The following is a 21,178-nucleotide window of genomic DNA, read 5'->3' as shown; positions in this document are numbered from 1 at the left end:
GCCAGCTTGGGCAATTTAGTGAAATTCTATCTCAAAATTAAATAATATCAAGTCATGCATGGTGGTGCATGCCTGTAATTCTAGCACAAGGGGTGGCGGAGACAGGAAAATCACAGGGAGTTCAAGGCTAGCCTGAACTGCATATCAAGACCCTGTCTCAAAAAACCAAAAAAAGAAAGAAAACCCAATCAGAACGAAAATGGGGAAAGGGAAATTAAAAGGAGGGAGGGAAGGGGATTAGAAAAATAAAAAAGCTATACAATATTATGTACATGTACCGACTCCCCAAAATGATTGTAAACTGCATGCACTACAAACATGTACTAATAAAAAAATTTAATAAGAAAGGTTGAGGATATAGCTGAGTACTAGAGTGCTTGCCTATCATATGGAGGCCCTGAGTTCAATACCTAGTACCACAAAAAACAAAAACGACAAAAAAGAACAAGCTTAAAGCTTAAGAGCTTAATATATTGTATTGAAATTTGATGGATAAATTAGTGTTTATCATATCGATATATTTTCTGATGTTTAGGATCATATTGTACCTTGGCATTCCTGTTTTCTCAGAGATACTTTTCAATTTAATTTACAGTGAAACTTCCTAAAGCCTTTTAGTCATTTTACTTACACACTTCACTCCATCTTTGTCAATATTGCTTTCCTCTTTTGGATGTGTGATAACCACTCAGAGCTGTATTTTACTTAATAAAAACATCTTTTTACTTGAGAACTACACTATATATATATATATTTTTTTTTTTTTTTTGGCGGTACCAGGGATCAAACTCAGGACCTTGTGCTTGTGAGGCAGCCGCAGTGCCACTGAGCTAAATCCCTGGCCCTACGCTTTATATTTTGAGAACTACATTTTAGCTATAGCTAAAGTATGATTTGATAGAAGTTTAGAAAAATATGTTCTGTTCAGTGTTTTCCTTTTTGCTGATACCATACAACATCATATTGCCTTTAAGGAACATTCTATAATTATTCAAAAATTGCTTTTTTGACTGGAAGGCATGAGTCCTTTAAGTATAATTTAGATTTTTATCCTGTAAATACTTTACTTTTCGTTTGTCTGTACTGTAACATACTTGCCATTTTCCTGACTGCAGTGTTTTAGTCTTTCCTAGCTCAGTGGACTCTTAGAGGTAACCCAGAGTAAGAATTGCCTTGTTGGGCCGGGGATTTAGCTTAGTGGTTTTGCCGCCTGCTGCGCAAGTGCAAGGACCTGACTTCGATCCCTGATACCAGAAAACCGAAACAAAACAAAAGAATTGCCTTGTTAGTTAGGTCTGATGGTTAGAAAGCTTGAGTCGAAATGTACCCCTGTGGAATTTCTACTTTGTGCCTAATTTTGTCTACACAGGAACTGCCTAGAGTGAGTCTAGTTTCTCTTCTGCTTGGGTAGGCCTTCTAATATTTATATAGCTTTCATGCTTGCCAAAATATTCTCTAGGCCGAAAATAAATCCTAGGTTTTGCAAATGTTTCTCATTTGGCACACTTAGAAATCCTTTGCATCCCTCAGTTCCTTTAGTTTTCCGATTCAGGATATTTTATTATTGGGGAGTTTATCTTTCCATCTGCAAATTAGAGATTCTCTTTCATGTAACTTTTAAAAATTTTTCATTACTATATGTTTGCAGTATATAATGATTACATTGACTGTAGAGGATTGGCAAATGTACATAACACATTTCAATGCCCATTTTCTCCCTTCTGCCATCCCCTTTTACTTTTTTAGTATCAGATCCATTTATCTTATAAGATCTTATAAAGCTAATTATCATATTTACAAATCGAAAGCCAGACTAATAGGCTAAAGAACATATAAAACATATAAGACAATTGTACTCAGTCAAGGTATACTTTTAGATACATTATCTGGACTGGATTGCAGTACATTTTTTTTTCTATGTATCTATCTTATCTATCTGTCTTTTTCATGTAACAGAAACCCTTTAAGCTTGTGTTTCTTTTGTTACTTCACTTAATATATGATCTCGAGGTGCATCCATTTTTCTACAAATGACTCAAGTTTATCCTTTTTTATGACAAAGTAGTACTGCATTGTGTATAAATACCTCTTTTTTTTTTTTTTTTGCCAGCTCACATATTTTTATTGTTTTCTTTTTTTTTTTTGGTACCAGGGAATCAAACTCAGGACCTTGTGTTTGCCAGGTAGGCGCGATGCTACTGAGTTAAATCCCCAGCCTTTTTTTTTTTTTAACTTTACTTTTTTATTAGCTCATATTTGTCATGCATACTGATCACATTCATCATAATATATCTTTTTTTTTTTTTTGTACCGGGCATTGAACTCGGGTCCTTGCGGCTGCAAGGCAGGCTGCAGAACCACTGAGCTAAATCCCTGGCCCTTTTTTTTTTTTTTAAAAAAAACAAGGTCTTGCTATGCAATTCAAGCTGGCCTTGAACTCACAGCTATCTTGCCTATCTTGCCGAAGTCTCCTGAGTGCTGGGATTATAGGCCTGTGCCACCTTTTGGGTTTTTCACACAAGAGAAACACTGTGATATTTAAATTTGTGTGTCTGATTTATTTCACTTATGATTATGGTCTTGAGGTGCATCTATTTTCCCACAAATGATTCAAGTTTATCCTTTTTTATGTCAGAGAAGTGCTCTATTGTATATAAATACCTCATTTTTTTAAATCCATTCATCTATTGATGGACACAGAGACTGTTTCCAAGATTTAGCTATTATGAATTGCACTGCTATAAACATGGGTGTGCATACGTCACTGTGGTATGTCTTTAACTTTAGGGAAGATATCTAAAAGGGGGATAACTGGGTCAAACAGAATTTCTACTTTTAGTTTTTTGAGCAATCTCCATACTGATTTCCATAGTAGTTGTATCAGTTTTCAGTCCCACCAGCAGTAGAGTTTCTTTATCCCCATATCCTTGCCAGCATTTATTATTGGTCGATTTCTTTCTTTTTTTTTTTTTTTTGGTACCAGGGATTGAACTCGGGTCTTTGCACTTGCATAGCAGGCGACGAAACCACTGAGCTAAATCCCCGGCCCATATTGGTCGATTTCTTGATGGTATTTATTCTTTCTGGAGTGAGATGAAATCTGTGTTGTTTTAATTTGTATTTCTGAAATGGCCAGCAATGTTGAACATTTTCTCGTGTATTTATTGGCTATTTGTATTTCTTCATCTGAGATGTGTCTTTTCATTTCATATGCCCAATTTTAATTGGGTCTTTAAATTTGGCAGGTCTAATTTTTTTGAGTTCTTTGTATATTCTAGATATTAGTTCTTTGAGGAGTAGCTGGCAAAAATTTTCACATCACATATTAAAATATTAAATATAGCATTTAAAGAACAGTAAGATCAATTTTTGTTTATTCAGTTGGGGTAGTGCCTCAGTATCCACCTATAACTTTCTATCTCTAAACCATACTTCATCTGTGGTGAATATTCAGAATTCTGTTGTCATTTGGATTTTTTTTAATTTGGATTTTAAAGAAACAATATTTTCAGTAAAAATTTTTAAGACTTTTGTGAAAGCCCATATAAATAATGTTTATGTACTTCTGAGAGAATTTGGGTAGTCTGGTATATGATTTGTACTTTCAGAAACTTGTCTTTTCCTCATTCAAGCTCTGTTTCTTCTGATCCCATCCTCTATTGGATATTTGCCAGTTTGACTGATTTGGTCTTGTAGTGGAGCCCTTCTCTTGAGTAGGTGGGAATTACATTGAGATATTTTTGGTTCTTTGTTTGGCTTTGTTTTTTGAGACAAGGTCTCACTATGTAGTTCAGGCTGGCCTTGAACATCCTGAGATCCTCCTGCCTCAGCCTCCCGAGTGCTGGGACTACAGGCATGCACCATCATGCCGGGCTTTTTTGTTCATTTTTGTTCAACATATATATATATATATATATATATATATATATATATATATATTTGGTACTGGGGATTGAACTCAGTACCTTGCACTTGTGAGGGAGGCGGCAGAACCACTGAGCTAAATCCCCGGCCCTGTTCAACAAATATTTAGAGTACCTAAATATGCTCGGAATTGAGCAAGGAGCCAGGTAAATGTTGTTAATAAAAGAAACAGATATAGTGCTTGCTTTGGCAGCACATATACTAAAAGAAATAGATCTCAATTTTGTTTTCCTATCAGAAGAGTGTCCTAATAGGTTACTCTTACATGATTGTCAGCTAGTATGTTCTCCCCAGCAGTTTTATAATTTGCCTTTAAAACTCAGAATTTGGAATTCCATGACTACCTGACATCTTAGAAGCATGTTGTTTATTTTGTTTTGTTTTGTTGGTACTGGGGATTGAATACTGGACCTTGTGCTTGAGAGGCAGGCGGCAGCACCACTGAGCCAAATCCCTGGCCCAGCACGTTGTTTATTTAATGATGAATTTGGTTCCCTGTCAGTGATTTTATACTTTAAAGAATAATTTAGGAATAGATATTTCTTTTATATCTTCACCAGTAGGTATTGAAGCAAATAAAAATTGTATATTAGCTGTCTTACTTTGATCAACTGTTTATACTCTTTATCAATGGATTCATCTAGTCTTTATTTGACATCTAGCATTTTACAATTTATTTATTTATTTTGGCTTTTTGAGACAGTGTCTCACTGTGTCACTCAGGCTGGCCACAAATTTGCATGATCCTCCTGCCTCAGCCTCCCAAGTACTGGGATTACAGGTGTGTGCCACCACAGCCAGCCCGAATTTTATAATTTAAGCCACTATTACTAGCTTTACATTTTCTTGTAAGATTTTGTTGTTTTGTTTACATAGGTCTTAGTGCACCCAATCTGCTACACTTAATAGTCTGTTAAGGCTTTTCCTCATTTGTATTGTTTTTCTATTTTGAGAAGTTTTTTTCTCCCTCTTCCCATGTTATTAGCAGTTTAAAATTTTTGTTTGGGTACCTGACTTTTTGTTTCGTTTTGTGGTGCTGGGGATTAAACCCAGGGCTTCACACTCTGCAGATCTTTTTTAATTTTTATTTTGAGGCAGGGTTTTAAATGCTGAATTGCCTAGACTGGGCTCAAACTTGTAATCTTCCTGCCTCGGCCTTCTTGAGTACTAGGGTTATAGACATACTCCACTATCCCCTGCAGGACCTAAATTTTTGGATTCCTTTGCTTTCAGTAAAGTACTTTAAAGTCCACCTCTATGCTTTCTATTGCACATTTGCTTTTTAAATGAAAATTTAATTTTATATAACTAAAGTGTATATTTTAGTGTATCTGTGTGTTTTCTAAAATTGGGTAGGAAGCTGAGCATGGTGGCGCATCCTGGTAAGCCCAGCACTGCTAGAGGCTGAGGCAGGAGGATCATAAGTCCAAGCTGTGCCTGGGCAACTTAGAAACTTACTGAGACCCTATCTCAAAATAAAAATGTAAAGGGCTGGGGATTAGCTCTGTGAAGGCCCTGGTTCAATACCTAATACCAGAAAAAAGTATTGGGTAGTCATACAAGACATTTTTAGTGTTTCCTGACTGTACACAGAATATTGGTTAGTTATGTTTTTATCTCAGTTACTAGTGGGTTAAATTTTTTTTTTTTTTTTGGTACTGGGGATCGAACTTGGGTCCTTGCGCTTGCGAGGCAGGCGGCAGAACCACTGAGCTAAATCCAAGGCCCTTTTTTTTTGGTACCTGGGGATCAAACTCACTATGTAGTCCAGGATGACCTCAAATTTGTGATCCTCCTGCTGTAGCCTCCCAAGTGCTAAAATTACAGGTGGGCACCACCATGCCCAGCTGACTATGTCTTTACATATGAAAAATAAACTAGAAATACAAGTTCTGAACTGTTAAGACTGATTATATTCAGGGGGAAGGATATGGACATGTATAGTTCAGAACTACTTTTCTAATTCTTCCTTATGAACTGTTCAAATTATTGCTTGCTGGGAGGTAAGAATTACTTTAAAAATGAGGAAACTTTTTTCATTTTGAAAATAAACTCTTGTGTGTGTGTGTGGGGGGCTCCTTGAGCCTGCACAGCAGGCAGCGAAACCACTGAGCTAAATCCCCGGCCCACTAGTGGGTTAATTTTTGATCATAATTTAGAACCATGTTCTTTTGTGTATATATGTCTTAGTAGATGGTAATATTTTTGAGAAAGTATTTAGTTGTATTATTACATTTTTATATCACTTCACTTCCAAAGAAGTTTTGTGTTGTTAAAAACATGGATTATGGAACTCCATTTTATTATTATGACTCTACCTTTTAGGTTTCTGATTCTTTGAGCTTTAGATTAAAAGAAACCTTGATTGAAGTTTATTGGGGTCTCTTGCTTTATGCATAAAAAAATTGAAAGCAGTGAAGTAATCTTCCCAAAGTCATATAGCTACTTTAAACCTAGAACTAGAATCCTAGTCCAATGTTAATTATCTTAATCCAGTGATTATTAGGGCATGGAATTGTGTTAATCACGTTTATCTTAGACTGTGCAAACAAAAAAATTGTTGGTTTACAGAGGGAAAAATTAAAATGATTAGTCTGGCTGGGAAATGTGTTGACTGATCAGCATATTCTCGCCTGTTCAGCGCATACTCTTCTTTTTAGGTGCCCCTATTTATGGATTAGGGCATCTTCTCTATACACTTGATAGTGCCAGCAATGACAATGCCAAATAAATATTTTCTCTTTGAACTAGCCTTTTGTAGAAGCTTTGCCAACCATCTGTTATAATATTCTTCAGGCAGAGTATAATACTATTGCTTTTGTTTAAGCTTTAAAAATAATAATACATTCCAGTCCTAAATCCCTGAAGATTACCCTTCCAGTAATAGGATTTTGTTTTCTTTTTTTGTGTGTGTGCTAGTAGGGATTGAACGCAGGGCCTTTGCACTGTGCTACATATTTATCCTTTAAAAATTTTTAGATTTGGAGACAGGGTCTCATTTCTTTCCTAAATTGCCCAACTATGGCTTGAACTTTCCATCCTCCTGGCTCAGCTTCCCAGAGTACTAGGACTACAGGTATAGCCACAACCCCTAGTAGATTTTGTGTTTTGTTTAGTCTTCACTCACTCACGGATGTTTTATCTTCTGTCAGCTCTGTAGATGACTGATTATTAGTGACGTGTTGAGTCTTCCTCATGTCATTCTTGAATAAGTAATTTGAGTTTGAGGCAAACTTAAGTTTTGCTTATAGATACTTCTGGCAATGAGTTTGCAAGTGTAACAAAGGCAGATTAGCACTTGCAGGTAATTTCTCAAGGAGGAATAAACGACAGAACTATGTCTTACCTTCTGAGTTTTTCACAGGTGGTTCATCATTTTTATGCAAAGTGAAATTCTTTAGAAATTAACTGCTATTTTGGATTCTTCCTTTTTAAATAGCTTTATTGAAATATATTTCACTTATAAAAATTTACTCAAAGTGTACAATAAAAGGATATTTACTATATTCACAGAGTTGTTCATAACTACAATCTAAATTTACAACATTTTTAATACCTGCCAGAGAAAGTATATTTTCTTAGTAGTCAATCTCTATTCTCTTTTTTTCTAAGCCCCTGCCAACCACCAATCTACTTTTGGTTTACCTGGAAATACCTATGCTGGACATTTCACATAAATGAAATCATATAGTATCTGATCTTTTATGGCTGGCTTTTTCACTTAGCCTGTTTTTAAGGTTCACTTATGTTGTAGGAATTTCTTTTTCTTTTTTGGTACTGGGGATCGAACTTGGGACTGTGCGCTTGCAAGGCAGGCGGCGGCACCACTGAGCTAAATCCCCGGCCCAGGTTCACTTATGTTGTAACATACATCAATATTTCATTCCTTTTTATGGTTGAATAATATTCTATTTTATGCATTTGTCACTTTTTTCTTATCCATTAATCAGTTGATGGGCATTTGTTAACTATTATGTTTTCCATCTGTTAACTCTTGTGAATAATGTTGCTGTAAACATCCTTGTAAGCCTGTGTAGTGGTACATGTCTATAATGCCAGCAATCTGGGAGGCTGAGGCAAGAGTTGAGCCCAGTCTGATCAACTTGGTAACTTCCAGGGATCCTGTCTCGAAATAAAAATAGAAAGGATGGGAATATAGCTCAGTGTGAAAACTCTGGGTTCAGTCCCCAGTACTGAAAAAAAAAATTGTAGAAGTTTTTGTTTGGACACCTGTTTTCAGGTCTCTTGGGTATACCTAATAGAATTGCTAGGTGATATAGTAACTCTTAATTATTTGAGGAACCACTAAACTGCACAGGAGCTGTACCACTGTATAGTTCCACCAACAGTGTGTGAGGGTTCCAATTTCTTTATCTCCTTGTTAACATCTGTAATTATGTCTCTTTTTTTTACTTAATTGCAGCCATCTTAGTGAGTGAAGCAGTATCTCACTGTGGTTTTGAATTGACTTTTCCTGATGACTAGTAATGAGATCTGTTCATGTGATTACTGGCCACATATATCTTCTTAGGACTAATATCTGTTCATATTCTTTGGATATTTTTATAATGGATTTTTTTTATTGAGTTGTAAGAGTTATTTATATATTTTGGATACAGATCCCTTGTTAGATAAGATTTGCAAGTGTTTTATTCTGTGCTTTGTATTTTAAACTTCTTGATGGTGTGGTGGCCTTTAATGTTCAAAAATTTGTAATTTTAGCTGGGTAAGGTAGTTGCATGCTTGTAATCCCAGCTGCTCTGGAGACTGAGGCAGGAAGAATGTAAGTTCGAGGCCAGCTTGGGCAACCTATTAAGACCATGTCTAAAAATAAAAAAGGGCTGGGGACGTAGCTCAGTGGTAGGGTGCTTACCTAGCATGTGGTAGTCTGTAGGTTCCATCTCCAGGGGTTGGGGGTGGGGATAAGGAAATGGATCAATTGAAGCCCAGTTTGCCTATTTTTTTTGTTGTTGCTTGTTCCTTTGGTACTATATGTCCATTGTCTAACCCAAGGTAATGAAGATGTACTGCTTTTTTTTTTTTTTTGGGTACCAGGGATTGAACTCGGGTCCTTGTGCTTGCGCTGCAGGTGGCGAAACCACTGAGCTAAATCCCTGGCCATGTACTGCTTTTTTTTCTAGGAATTTTATTGTTGTATCTCTTAAATTTAGGACTACGACCCCCCCCCCTCCTTTTGTGTGTGTGCTGGGGATCGAACTCAGGACCTTGTACTTGCGAGGCAGGCAGTGGAACCACTGAGCTAAATCCCCTGCCCCAATGACCCATTTTTAAAGTTAATTACAATGAGTTTTTGTGTATGGTGTGAGCTTGGGGTCTAGTTTCATTCTTCTGCACATGTATAACCACTGTCTCAGCAAAATCTATTGAAAATACCATTCTTTTCACCACTGAGTCATCTTGGCACTCTTGTTTGAAATAATTGACTGTCAATGTGAAGTTTTATTTCTGGACCCTCAGTTTTATTCCTTTGATCTATATTTATTTTTATACCAGTGTCTTGATTTCTATAGCAGTGAGTTGTAGTTTAAAATCTGGAGCTGGGTATGGTGCTGTATGCTGTAATCCCAGCACTCAGGAGGCTGAGGCAGGAGGATCACAAGTTCAAGGTCAGCCTGGGCAACATAGTTAAACTGTGTTTCAAAAAAACAAAACAAAATAAAACATTGGAAATGCGAATCTTCTGACTTTGCCCTTTCTTTACAAGATTTAAAAAAATTTATTATTTTTTATTTTGAGTTGGGGTCTTGCTAAGTCACTAAGTTGTCCTGGCTCAAACTTGTAATATAATCTTTCTGTCTTGGTCTCCCTGAGTACTGGAATTACAGACAGATTTGAATATTCTTGGAATATATTTGATCAGTAGATCAATTTAGGGAGAGTATTGGCATTTTAACAGTGTTATAGCTTCTGATACATAAATATGAGATAATCTTTTCACTTAACTGGGACTTTAACTTCTTTTGGGGTGTGTGTGTGTGTGTGTGTGTGTGTGTGTGTTTGTGTGTGTGTGTGTGTTCAAACTAAGCTACATCCCTAGCACTTTTTTATTTTATTTTCATGTTGAGATGGGGTCTTGGTAAATTGCTGAGTTGTCCAGATGGGGCTCAGATTTGTAATCCTCCTGGCTCAGCCTCCTAGAGGGCTGGGATTATAGGCATGAGCCACTATACTTGGCAGTGTTTATAGACTACAGTAACTTTTTTACTGTTGTTAAATTCATTTCTAAGTATTTTATTACTTTTGATGCTATGGTGAATGGAATTGTTTTTTTAGTTTCATTTTCACATTGTGTTTTGCTAGTATATAGAAATACAATTGCTGTTTGTATATTGATCTCATATCCTATAACCTCACTGAACTTGCTCATCAGCTCTAATATTTTATTTGTGAGTTCCTTAGGATTTTATATGTATAAGAATTTGACATTGGCAATTAGAAATAGTTTTGTCTTTCTTTCTAACTTGAATGCTTGTTTTCTTACTTGCCCTGGCTAGAACCTCTAGTACAGTGTTGACTACAAGTAGTGAGTGGACATATTTGTTTTGTCCTTCATCCTAGGAAGACATATTCCACCTTTCTATGTTAAGTGCAGTTTTAGCTATGGATTTTTAAATAAACAGCATTTATCAAGTTGAATAAGTTTCCTTCAATTCCTACTTTGTTGAATATTTTCATTGTAACTTGTCAAGTGCTCTTCCTGCATCCCTTGAGATGGTCATATAGTTTTTATCCTCTACTAATACTACATTTTACAGTATTGTAATTGAATTTCAGATATTAAACCAACCTTGAATTCTTGGGATAAATCACATTTTGCAAAGGTGTATAATCCTCTCTCTATGTTACTGGTTTCATTTTGCTTTGTAGGTCTAAAGTTTTCTTGTGATGTTTCTGTCTGGTTTGGATATCAGAATAATAATGGCCCTACTGAATGAATTGAAACATGTCCTTGGCTTTATTGTGAAATAATTTTGGTTTAACTTTGAACACTCACTTAGCAATAGTAAGTTTTAATTCCTAATTACTTAATAAAGATAATAGTCAAGTATATAACTAATGTTTAAAAAAGTCTATCATTGAAAATGTAAAAGCATCCTTGATGGTAATAGCAAATTATTTGAGAATGATAGGGAGATGCAGAATTAAATATGATTGGATTAGGCCACCAGTTTTCCTTTTCTAGACCTTTGCTGCCTACCTTGAGACATTCAGGGTAGAGGTTCCAAATCTAGTACTTTACACCTTGCTGCCTACTTGGTTCCCCTATCTCCTTTTCTTAAATTGGAGTACTTGCTTTGCTACCTTCTTTTTTTTTTTTTTTGAGACAGGGTCTTGTTATATAGTCCAAACTGGCCTTGAACTCACTATGTAGCTCAGGCTGGCCTCAAAATCAAGGCAATCCTCCTGCCTCAGCCTCCCAAGTGCTGGGATCATAGGCGTGTGCTACCACGCCTGGCTTGCTGCCTCATTTTGATTGTGCCATGAACAACGCCTAATTTTAGCATTCCTGGTGTGATTTAGGCAAACTTCAGAAAAGGGGTCAGAAGAATGGAATGGGCAGTATAACCCTACTAAAATTTTGCTAATTGTTTTCTAATCACTTTTCAGCTTTGAATTCTTAGCCAATTAAAATATCAAGGAATAGAAGCAATTTTCTTGGCTATCACATAGCTTATAATGCTGACTATTTTTTCTTCCCAGAAGTACTACAGGGTTTAGTAATCAATAAGTACTTAATGTTTATGGATGAATGGGAACTAACGGTAGAACTTCAAGGGTATATCTAGTTTTATTGAAAATTAAAGAGGGGTTGTGGGTATAGTTTAGTAGTAAAGTGTGAGTAACATTCTGGAGGCTCAGGTTCAAATTTCCAGTGTATACATACATGAAAAATAAATAGTCTAAATTAGGAATACAAATATTACTATTGTCATGTTATAAAATTTTTTGTGTGTGTTATAAAATTTGATGCTGTGGCCTAAATATTATCAGCAAGGTCATTTGTTTTTGATTTTTGAGTCAAAGTCCCACTGTATATTTCAGGCAGGCCTCAATCTTGTGATCTTCATGCTTCAGCCTCCTGAGTGCTAGAATTGTAGGTGTGGGTCACCAGGTCATATTTTGATATTCCACCAGATATTTTGGGAAGTTTGAGTAGTTATTTTCTTATCACTTTCAAAGAGGATTTGTTTTCCTTTCTTTTTTTTTTTTTGGTACTGGGGATCGAACTTGGGTCCTTGTGCTTGCGCAGCAGGTGGCAAAACCGCTGAGCTAAATCCCCGGCCCTGTTTTCCTTTCTTATCGCACAGAAAATAGTTTCACTTAGCTATTTTATTTATTTTTGTTCTGCTAGTTGAAATTAGTTCACTTGGGGCAAACTTTGTTAGATAAATTTGTGTCAAAGTGTGATTGTGAGAATAATTTGGAGTATGGTTGAAAATGCTGAATATTTTTGTCAGTGTAATTTAGAAGTGAAAACAGATTGCTGTTGAGAAAATTGTATATGATTCCTTGGTAAATGAATGGCAGAGATAAAACAGGGACTTTGGCATTTCCTGAATTCTAGTCATGTTCTCCATAACTTATCCTGTCTTATGCTGTATTGTGTCCATGACAATTTATATGTTATATGTTTTGGGTTTTCCTCAACTTCGCAAAGGGGACCATGTCTGGGGAGTTTTGTGTACCTGTCTATAAATAAACTAGTGCTTCTCTTAACTTTTCCTTTCAAGTACTTCCTGAGTCTAGTTTTGTTGGAGCAGTTTGTCACAAGCATGACATATTTCTGAAGAGTCCTCTGTTTTGAAACAAAAAGAAAATTTTGGGTTTTGTTCTATGTTTGTATTTATTTTAACAAAATGTATCAAATTTTACTACAAATTTTACTGATTACATTGGCACCCTGGCAAGTTTTCTTCTTTATTCAGTGGTTTCAGTTACTCCCTCTTCCGTAGCATATGTTCCTATATATACAGAGAACCCAGTGCAAGAATCCAGGAATTAGTGGATTAACAAGGAATGTTCCTTTCCAAGAATGATGTACCTATCCATTGGAAGTAGCAGGTGTGCCATCTTCCAAAATCCCTAGGTTAACTATGCCATCAGAGCAAAGATTTTTTTGATAAGTTTCATCATAATTTTGGAATCAGCAACTGACTTAGAAATTTTTTTATAAAATGCCTTTTGCCTTGTGCGCCTGCTGCCTCCTTTTTTGTCTTTGAATATCTTTCCTTCTGATTCCTGACTCTTTTTTTTTTTTTAATGGTACCGGGGATCAAACTTGGGACCTTGTGCTTGTGAGGCAGGCAGCAGAACCACTGAGCTAAATCCCAGGCCCCTGACTCCTGGTCTTATCAGGACCTCCCTACTTGACTGCTCAAAGCCAATTTTAGAAGTATAGAAAATAGCTTCACTCACAAATAACAATAGTTTAAGTATGTACTATTATCTCCATTTTAAATTACTACATAATACCTTTTTTGTGTGGTCAGCGAATTCTTTTGAAGTGTCTCATTTGTGCCAGGTTATGGATAAGGTTGCAGGGATGCAATGGTAAATGACAAACTGAGTGCCAGTCCTTTTGAAACTAAATGGTCTAGGTTGCATACTTTGTTTTGAGTTAATATGACACTTAAAGCAATTTCTTGTCATTTTGAGAATAGTTTGGGCATTTGAATCCACCTCTCCCTGCCCTTTACCAGGGATTGAACTTAGGACCTTACGTTTGCAAGGCAGGCATGGCACCACTGAGCTAAATCCCCAGCCCCTGCATTCTTGAGTTTATGACAGAATATCGAGTTTAGGAATTTCCAAAGAAGACATATGGTAGAAAAAATTGGTAGAGAAGTGTATGGTAGAGAAGTTAGAAAATGCAGTTTTGGAAATTGTTTATTGTATAGGTGAAAGTAATAGATCTGAATTGGAATATCTGTAGTTCCTGCCTTCAAGGGCTTTCATGCAGGCTAGCTTGGAAAAGTGAGGCTAGTATTTGAAAATAACCTCAGAGGAAATACAGAGAGCACTGAACCAAGGGTATAAAAGTGCTAACTGTGTACAGTATTAAGTGATAACAGTGGTCTGGTGGGTCATATAAAATAAGTTGGAGGTAGATTGGAGGTTAGGGAATGAATAGGAAATGATGGTAAGGAAGGAGATTCTAGAAAGAGAGGACACAGATAAAGATACGGTATCTTAGTTACTTTTCTCATTGCTGAGACAAAGTACTTGACACCAGAGTTAAAAGAAGGGTTTATTTAGCTCACAGTTTGTAGAGGTATCAGTTCATAGTTGGCTGACTCCAAGGCAGGGTGGCATGATTGAGAGGCATCATAGAGGAGAAACAGTTGATGGTGGGCAGAAGGCAGGAAGTCAGCAAAGCAGCAAACTAGTGAGGAAGCAAGTGACAAATGACAACCCTCTTTCTCTTTCTTTCTTTCTTTTTTTTTTTTTGAAACAGTGTCCCTCTGTGTAGTCCAGGCTGGCCTGGAACTTGCAGCAATCCTCCTGCCCCAGCCTCCTAAGTGCTGGGATTACAGTGTATGACCATGCCCATCTATCCCTTATAATTTATCCAAGGGATGGGTAGCACTAACACCCGGGTGAGCCTTCCCATTATCCACTCTCAGAACTATGCCAGACCAATCAGTGGACTAATTTAGTAATCACACACCCTTGATCCCAGCATCACACACCCTACCTAGATCCAGCCACCTCTAAAAAGCCCCACCTCTGACCTCATGAGACTTTGGGGGGGACATCTTGATACAAGCCATAACAGATGGGTACAGAGTTATTATAGGAGGGTAAGTCTTTTCTGAGGAATGATAAATTAGTTACATAAAATATGGCAAAGTAAATAATTGTAAAAACATTAGAAATTAATCATTATGCTTTTTACTTTAGGTATAAGAACCCTAACTCAAATTGGTTTAAATAAGAAATGCTTGTTTTATCATTCTGATGTAACTGAAAGTCCCCAAGTAATCTAGATGGAAGAATTGGTTGATATTATTGCTTAATGCTGTCCCTGAGGACCAACATTTTTGCCAACTCTTCTATTCCCTTGATGCTGGTAGTAACTTAAGGATTGCTGCAAGGTGATTTTAATAGTTTAAGCTGTCAGTATCTGGAAGAGAGACCCTGTGTTTCCTTCCATCTCATCTGTAGATTTAAAGATTTGCTCAGTTTCCTCTTTTGATTGTTGTTGTTTTGAGACAGGGTTTTGGTATGTAGTTGAGGCTGGCCTTGAACTCATTATATCCCAGGCTGGACTCAAAGTTGCAGTGATCCTCCTGCCTCAGCCTCCCAAGTGCTGAGATTACAGTCATGTGCCACCATGCCCAGCTCTACCATTCTTCTAATAGACTGGAAAAATATATTTCATAACCTTGCTTATTTGGGGCCTAATTAAATCTTTTTTTTTTTTTTTTTTTTTTGGGTACTGGGGATTGAACTCGAGTCGTTGTGCTTTCGAGGCAGGCAGCAGAACCACTGAGCTAAATCCCCCCTGCCCCTGGCCTAATTAAATCTAACTGTTGAGTTTTCAGGAGTTGGAGCAGTGGTAAGATTATTTGTAATGAGTGTTTTTGAATATAATATTTAAGTATAGAATTGCAAAGGGCTTTTCCTTATTTGGAATTTTTCATTTTGCTAATTTAGATTTAAGAATTCTCAGATTAGGGCTCTATTTCGCCATCTGTTGGTCTTAGAATTGTGAGTCAACATCCTTCTGCTGTATTTGTGGAATTATTATTTATGTAGAGATATGTATGCATTATTTTAGAAATCTACTCAGTCTTCTTCCCTGAGATTATAAATTAAAAAGCCAAGACTAAAGATCTCTTTTGGATGTGTATTCATATATTATACATATGTATTACTTTTATTCTTTGTGTAATTAGACTCTGTGATTCTAAAACTCCCTGCTTTTGTTATTTGAGAACTGACAGTGTGATTTCTTGAGTACAAATGGGAACCCAGAGAAACTATAGGTGCAAATACTTTGGGAGCTGGTGAGTTACTTTGTAGGCCTGCTAAAATTGTTCTTTAACCATAGGGAGGATGGGTTTTTTTTTGAGCAGAAGTGACGTATAACACCGGATATTGGTTCTGGTAAACCACAAAAAAGTGTAGAGCATTTTGCATCTTCCTTTTTGTAGCAGAACATACAGTTCTCATCAGCTGAATTTGATGATTTACTTGTTGAAACCATTTTTTTCTTAAGTCATTGAAACTAATTTTGTTGAGTTGTATTACTGAACTCATCTTTTGGCAACTAGCTTTAAAGGTGGAATTATACTTTGTATAAATGTGACACTTTGTATTATACTGCTTAATTTTTTAAACCTGGAAAAAGTTCCATTATATTAAGGCCCTACTTTGAGAAAGGAATAAAAAAATACTAATAAATTAGTCCTAAGGAATGAGAAGGTACCACCACTTTAAACCAACTCTGGTAGGAAAGTGGGAAGTTTGGTTTTTGTTGTGAGATGGGTTTCTCTATGGAGTTCTTTGTTAACTTTTAGCATAGCAGTGAACTTCCATTTGGTGGCGGCAGGAAGCATACTCATTGTGTAATGCTTTGCCTGTTTTGGCAGATCTGCCAAACCATGACACTCAAAACAAGACGCGTGCTTCTTAACACAAACTACAGTTCCCAGCGGGCACGGCGCTGGTTGGCCATCACTTCCCCTCTGTCCCCTTCGCTAGCTGGCCCGGCGTAGGGGCCCTCGCTTGCGCCTGCGTAACGACATGCTTTTTTTTTTTTTTTTTTTGCTCTGGCGGCTGCGGAGCGCGGCGCTGGGGCTAGTGTCCAGCGGTGCTGCAGTGTACCGAGGCCGGCTGTAGGACAAAGGGCGGGTGGCACAGACCGCCTCACTGGTCAAGGAGCTGTCTGTCCGGCTTAGCACATGGCTAGCCGTGGGGTGGTGTGGCATCGACGGCTTTAGCCTCTGTACCACACAGTTCACACACTTCCTCGCTCACGTCCTCTGGCCCCGCCGCGCCAGTCCGCCTTTCCTTGCCCCTCACACAGGCGCGAGGCACCGCCAGCCCTAGCGCGGACGGAATGTGACAGCGTCAGCGCCTCAGGTTAGCCTCGCTTCGGCCAGAGCCAGGGCCCCGCTCCGCTTGTCGCAGTGCTGCGTGCCGCCACCGCGCGTTGGAGGCCATGGGGCCCGGCACCGCGCTTCCGCAGACGGAGGTGCAGATAGCGAGGAGCCATGTCTGAGGCGGCGGCGGCCGCGCCTCCTGGCGGCTCGCGGGGGCGGCGCGCCGGGCGCCCCCTGGTGGCGCGCCGGGGCGGAGCGGCCCTTCCTCGCCGCAGCCGCAGCCGGCGGAGGCGCTGCTGTCCCTCCTCCCCGTGTCCCCGGCGCTCGCCCGCTTGCTCGCTCCATTCTCCCTCCGCTTCAGATTAAAGGGGGGGAGGGAAAAGGAGCTCGGCCGCCATTTTCCTAGTGCCGCCGCCACCGCCGCCACCGCTCGCCGAGCCGGCGGGAGAAACGAGCACCGTAGTGAAGCCGACTCGTCTCGCCGCGGCGGCGCGGGGGGCGGCTGGAGCGCGCCTCCCGGCCGGGAAGAAACACCCGGGGGTGGCGGCCGGGGTGCGGGCTCGAGCTGCAGACGGCGGCGCTTGTTTGTGCGGGGCGGGGGGGCGGCTTCACCCTCTGCCCCCGCCCGCCCGGCCAGGCTGCGGACTCCGGCCGTGCGCAGGCCCTGCAGGAGGAGGAAGGCCAGAGAAAGGGCCCGAAGCGGAGAAAAAGCGGCCGCTCCCCACGCCGCCGCCTTCCCCTCCCCCTCCGCCTCGCCCCCCCCCGCCCAGAAAGTCAGGGCGGCTCCGGGCGCCGGGGGGAGGAGAGCGGCGGGCCCGGCCGAGCCGCTGCCGCGCGCCCCCGCCGGCCACCCCTCGGCGCCCAGGCCGGGGGCTGTTTGCAAACTGCGCCCATTTTGTGGGGCCGAATCCGCCCGGGCTACGCTCCTCCATCACGTGGTAGGTGCTGCTGCTGCTCCTCTTCTCCTCCCGCTGCCCTTTCTCCTTCTCCTTGCTCTCTGTGGCTCCCATTTCTCCCTCTCTTTGTTAGTTGTAACTAGAAAGGCAGGGCAGGGGAGGAAAAAATCCCCGGAACTTTAAATGGCCTCTCCGGGCTTCCCCGCTGCGGGTCCGGGCTGGGAGGCGCCCCAAGGGCGGGGGTGTGCGGGGCCCTTCCCCGCCAGCTGCCGCCTCGTTTGCTGGGCTTTCCTTTGGCGTTCTATTTAAAAAGGCGGCCTGAAGAACACGGTTTATTCCCTTTTTTAAAAAAAGCAAAACAAACTCTGGCTCTCGCTTTGAACTTCTTGACTGCAAAAGGCCTTTCTTTGCTCGAACATCTTGTGTGTTTCACGGTTTGTATTAGAACTCTTGATTGTTTCATTTATTTATAATTTTTGTTGCCTGTAAATTGAGGTCACTTACGTTTTCAGATCTAGTCTCCCTTAGGCGGACTTTTTTTTTTTTGAACCAAAGAGGAAGAGGCATTTACTGTATTTGCTTTTTAAGTGAGTTGGATCTTACTGCCTTTTAGGGGGCCTGCTTTCCGGCTTGACGGTTTTTTGATTCGCTTCAAATAGTTTAATTGTTTTCTTTATGATAAACAACGGTACTCCCATGTTTTACTTTAAAATCCTTTTGTTTTCCTATTTGGAGTCCCAATGTGGATTTTTAGAGAAACACGTTACTTAAATATTGTTTATTGCCTTAGGGAAAAGGGGTGACACGATGGCGCCACTTTCAATTACTCTTTCCTCCACCTCTGTTTTTTCCCTTTTTATCCTAGAGGTCATTGGAGCATTTTCAGTGACTTATTAACAAAACTGTGCTTGAGGGTGTTAACTGTACAACTGATAGAAGCCAGAGTTTGGTACCTCAAGGGTCGAGAGACCCGAATCCCGCCGTCTCCAAAGTTCCGAGAAATCTCTAGTCCTCCAACCTCGCCTCCCTCCCCTCCATTCACAATCCTGGTGTTGCCGTCTCCTTTGTCACGTGGCTAGCCATCATTGTGGTTTTTTGTTTGTTTTGGGGAGTATGTTTATATTTTAAATTGTAAGCTCAGAGAAACCTTACCTCTCCCCGTTGGAGGGATCAAAATGTTTTAGTTTTTTTCAGTTGTGGAGCCGGAGAACATTTTAAAATAAACGATAAAATTACATAATCTTTGCCTTGCATAATCATGATATAGTTAATAAATTGTTATTGAACTTCGTCTCAAAGAACTTTCAAGTATGGAAAGTAGTACATTAGAATATGTTTTCCATTTATCAGAATGGTCTGTAGTTTGTTTTTTTCTTGCTTTTTGGGTCATTTAAAGTATTCTTATTTACAAAGGTTTAAGTGGGTGTGTTTCCCCTCCCCCTCTCCTATAGGCTGTACAGTACTAGGTTCCTTTTCATACATACTGTCTTACCAGTTTAGGAAATTTGAATTGTCTGCACTTGTTGTCAGTTAAGGCTCTTTTTTCTGTTTTTCTTTCTTACAAGAGTGGATACTTTTGAGTAATTATTTTCTGCCTAGTATAATTCACTAATATTTCTGTTGCATTTTTGATCCACAAATTTTTACTTTTAATCCTGTAGCTTTAGAAGAATACAGTGTTACTGTTACCTGTTTTTTCATGTCAGTTTTCCCCGTAGTCTGGTAAATTCCTATTATAAAAGACAGAGTACATTTCTCTTTTGTTTCTACATAGGTTACTAAAAGCCTCTTAATTTAAAAAAGCTATGTTAACAACTTTTGAAGTAAATGACGTGTGAAATATATTGGTTCTTGAATATGCATTGATTTGTTTCTTGCCATGTATGTTTTCAATTGCTTGGGTCATTTTCTTTGCTAACAGTTACATCATGTCATGTGATATGTGCAGTATGATGTGTAGTTCTAAAAATAAGGCAAGGTAAAAATGCTCATCTTTTGAGAATTTAGAAATTATTATAAATCTCAGATAACTATCCTCACTCATGGAATTCTGAGTTGAAGTTCCACTAGGTTATCCAAAAAAGTATACAGTTCCTTTGACCTTTAGCATAGTTGATATGACTTTGCTGTGAGCTACTTGGAGGGAAACATTACATGTTACAGAGATTGCTAATATCTGTATTTTGGTGAACACAGTTGTCTTTGGTTTCTGCTTCATTTAAGTGGATATAAAATAAGTATTTGTGATTTATGGCTGTACAGTTAAAAGAGTGATCATGATTAGTTAAGTATTGTTAGATGTTTTGTGGTAGGATGGGGTTTTTGGTCTTTTCATCCATATGAATCTATTGAAGTACTGTATTGAGACTTGTTCCTGCATCTTTCCTGAAAGCCTTATTCAGAACATTAGTATTTGACTTTTGTGCTTTATCACAGTGATACATTAAGTTTTTGCCTGCCTTTCATTCTTCCTGCCTACACGTTATTTCTGTGGTTAAACCTGCAGAACACACTCTTTGATTGTTAGGTGACTTACTCTGTTGAGGAAAATTCTGGAAGCTAGAAAGTGAGTAAACCATAGTTTACTTGCTTCTGAATTTTTATCAAGGTGAGAGTGAAAATTACTATTATGTAGTCCAGTGTTTTCGTTTCAAAACCCTGCCAGTCCTCTTCCACATCTAGTAATGCTACATTGTGACCATTGTCTCTGTATCTTCGATTTTAGTGAATTGACCACAGATTTTAATTTTAAAGTGAATAACAGGTTTTAGATTTGTTCTCTTTGTTATGACTTGATTCATGTAATTTGTAAACACAGGGCCATTGTGCTGGTGATGATGTTTTGAGAAGGTATTTTAGTATTCAGTAATTCTAGTTAGGTCCGTTTGTGAGTAAAGCTTAGTTATCTTATGTTAGAAAAGCAATTTTTATTTTATTTTTTACTTTCTTGTTTTTTTGAGATAGGGTCTCATTATGTAGCCCACGCTGGCCTTGAACTCGAGGAGATCTCTTGCCTCAGCCTCCTGAGAACTGGGAATACAGGCGTGTGCTACCATGCCTGGCAAAGCAATTTTTGAAATGTTCTACAACTCATCAGACTAATCTATCTTGTACTTTTGAAACAATAATCATAGAGTAAAATTTGGAGGGAGAACAGAGTCTGGATATGTAGCACAGGCTGGCTTGTTATGTAGCTCAGATTGGCCTTGAACTGCCTCAGCCTCCTGAGTGCTGGGATTACAGGTGTGCGCCACCTTGCCTGGCCAAAACCTTGCATTTAACTATTAA

The 21,178-nt window shown here is 39.0% G+C and overlaps 1 protein-coding gene across 6 annotated transcripts in view; it reads left to right on the top strand.

Moving 5' to 3' along the window:
• Kansl1 (KAT8 regulatory NSL complex subunit 1) overlaps window positions 1-21,178 on the top strand; it is a 188,390-nt gene that overhangs the window by 12,351 nt on the left and 154,861 nt on the right. The window contains exon 1 of one of the 6 annotated variants that reach the window (XM_087203851.1): window positions 17,015-17,034. The exons of 4 other annotated variants lie outside the window; for them this stretch is intronic. The gene's annotated coding sequence lies outside the window, so the exon portion shown is untranslated. Of the gene's footprint in view, window positions 1-17,014; window positions 17,035-17,335; window positions 17,933-21,178 lie in introns of those variants that run through there. One more of the 6 variants, XM_004868651.3, reaches the window with a different exon arrangement.

This window comes from Heterocephalus glaber, unplaced genomic scaffold, assembly GCF_053883595.1.
Source record: "Heterocephalus glaber isolate CG9 unplaced genomic scaffold, H.glaber_assembly_v1.0 deba00001813, whole genome shotgun sequence".
NCBI lineage: Eukaryota > Metazoa > Chordata > Mammalia > Rodentia > Bathyergidae > Heterocephalus > Heterocephalus glaber.
This window is presented reverse-complemented; position numbering and strand designations above follow the sequence as displayed.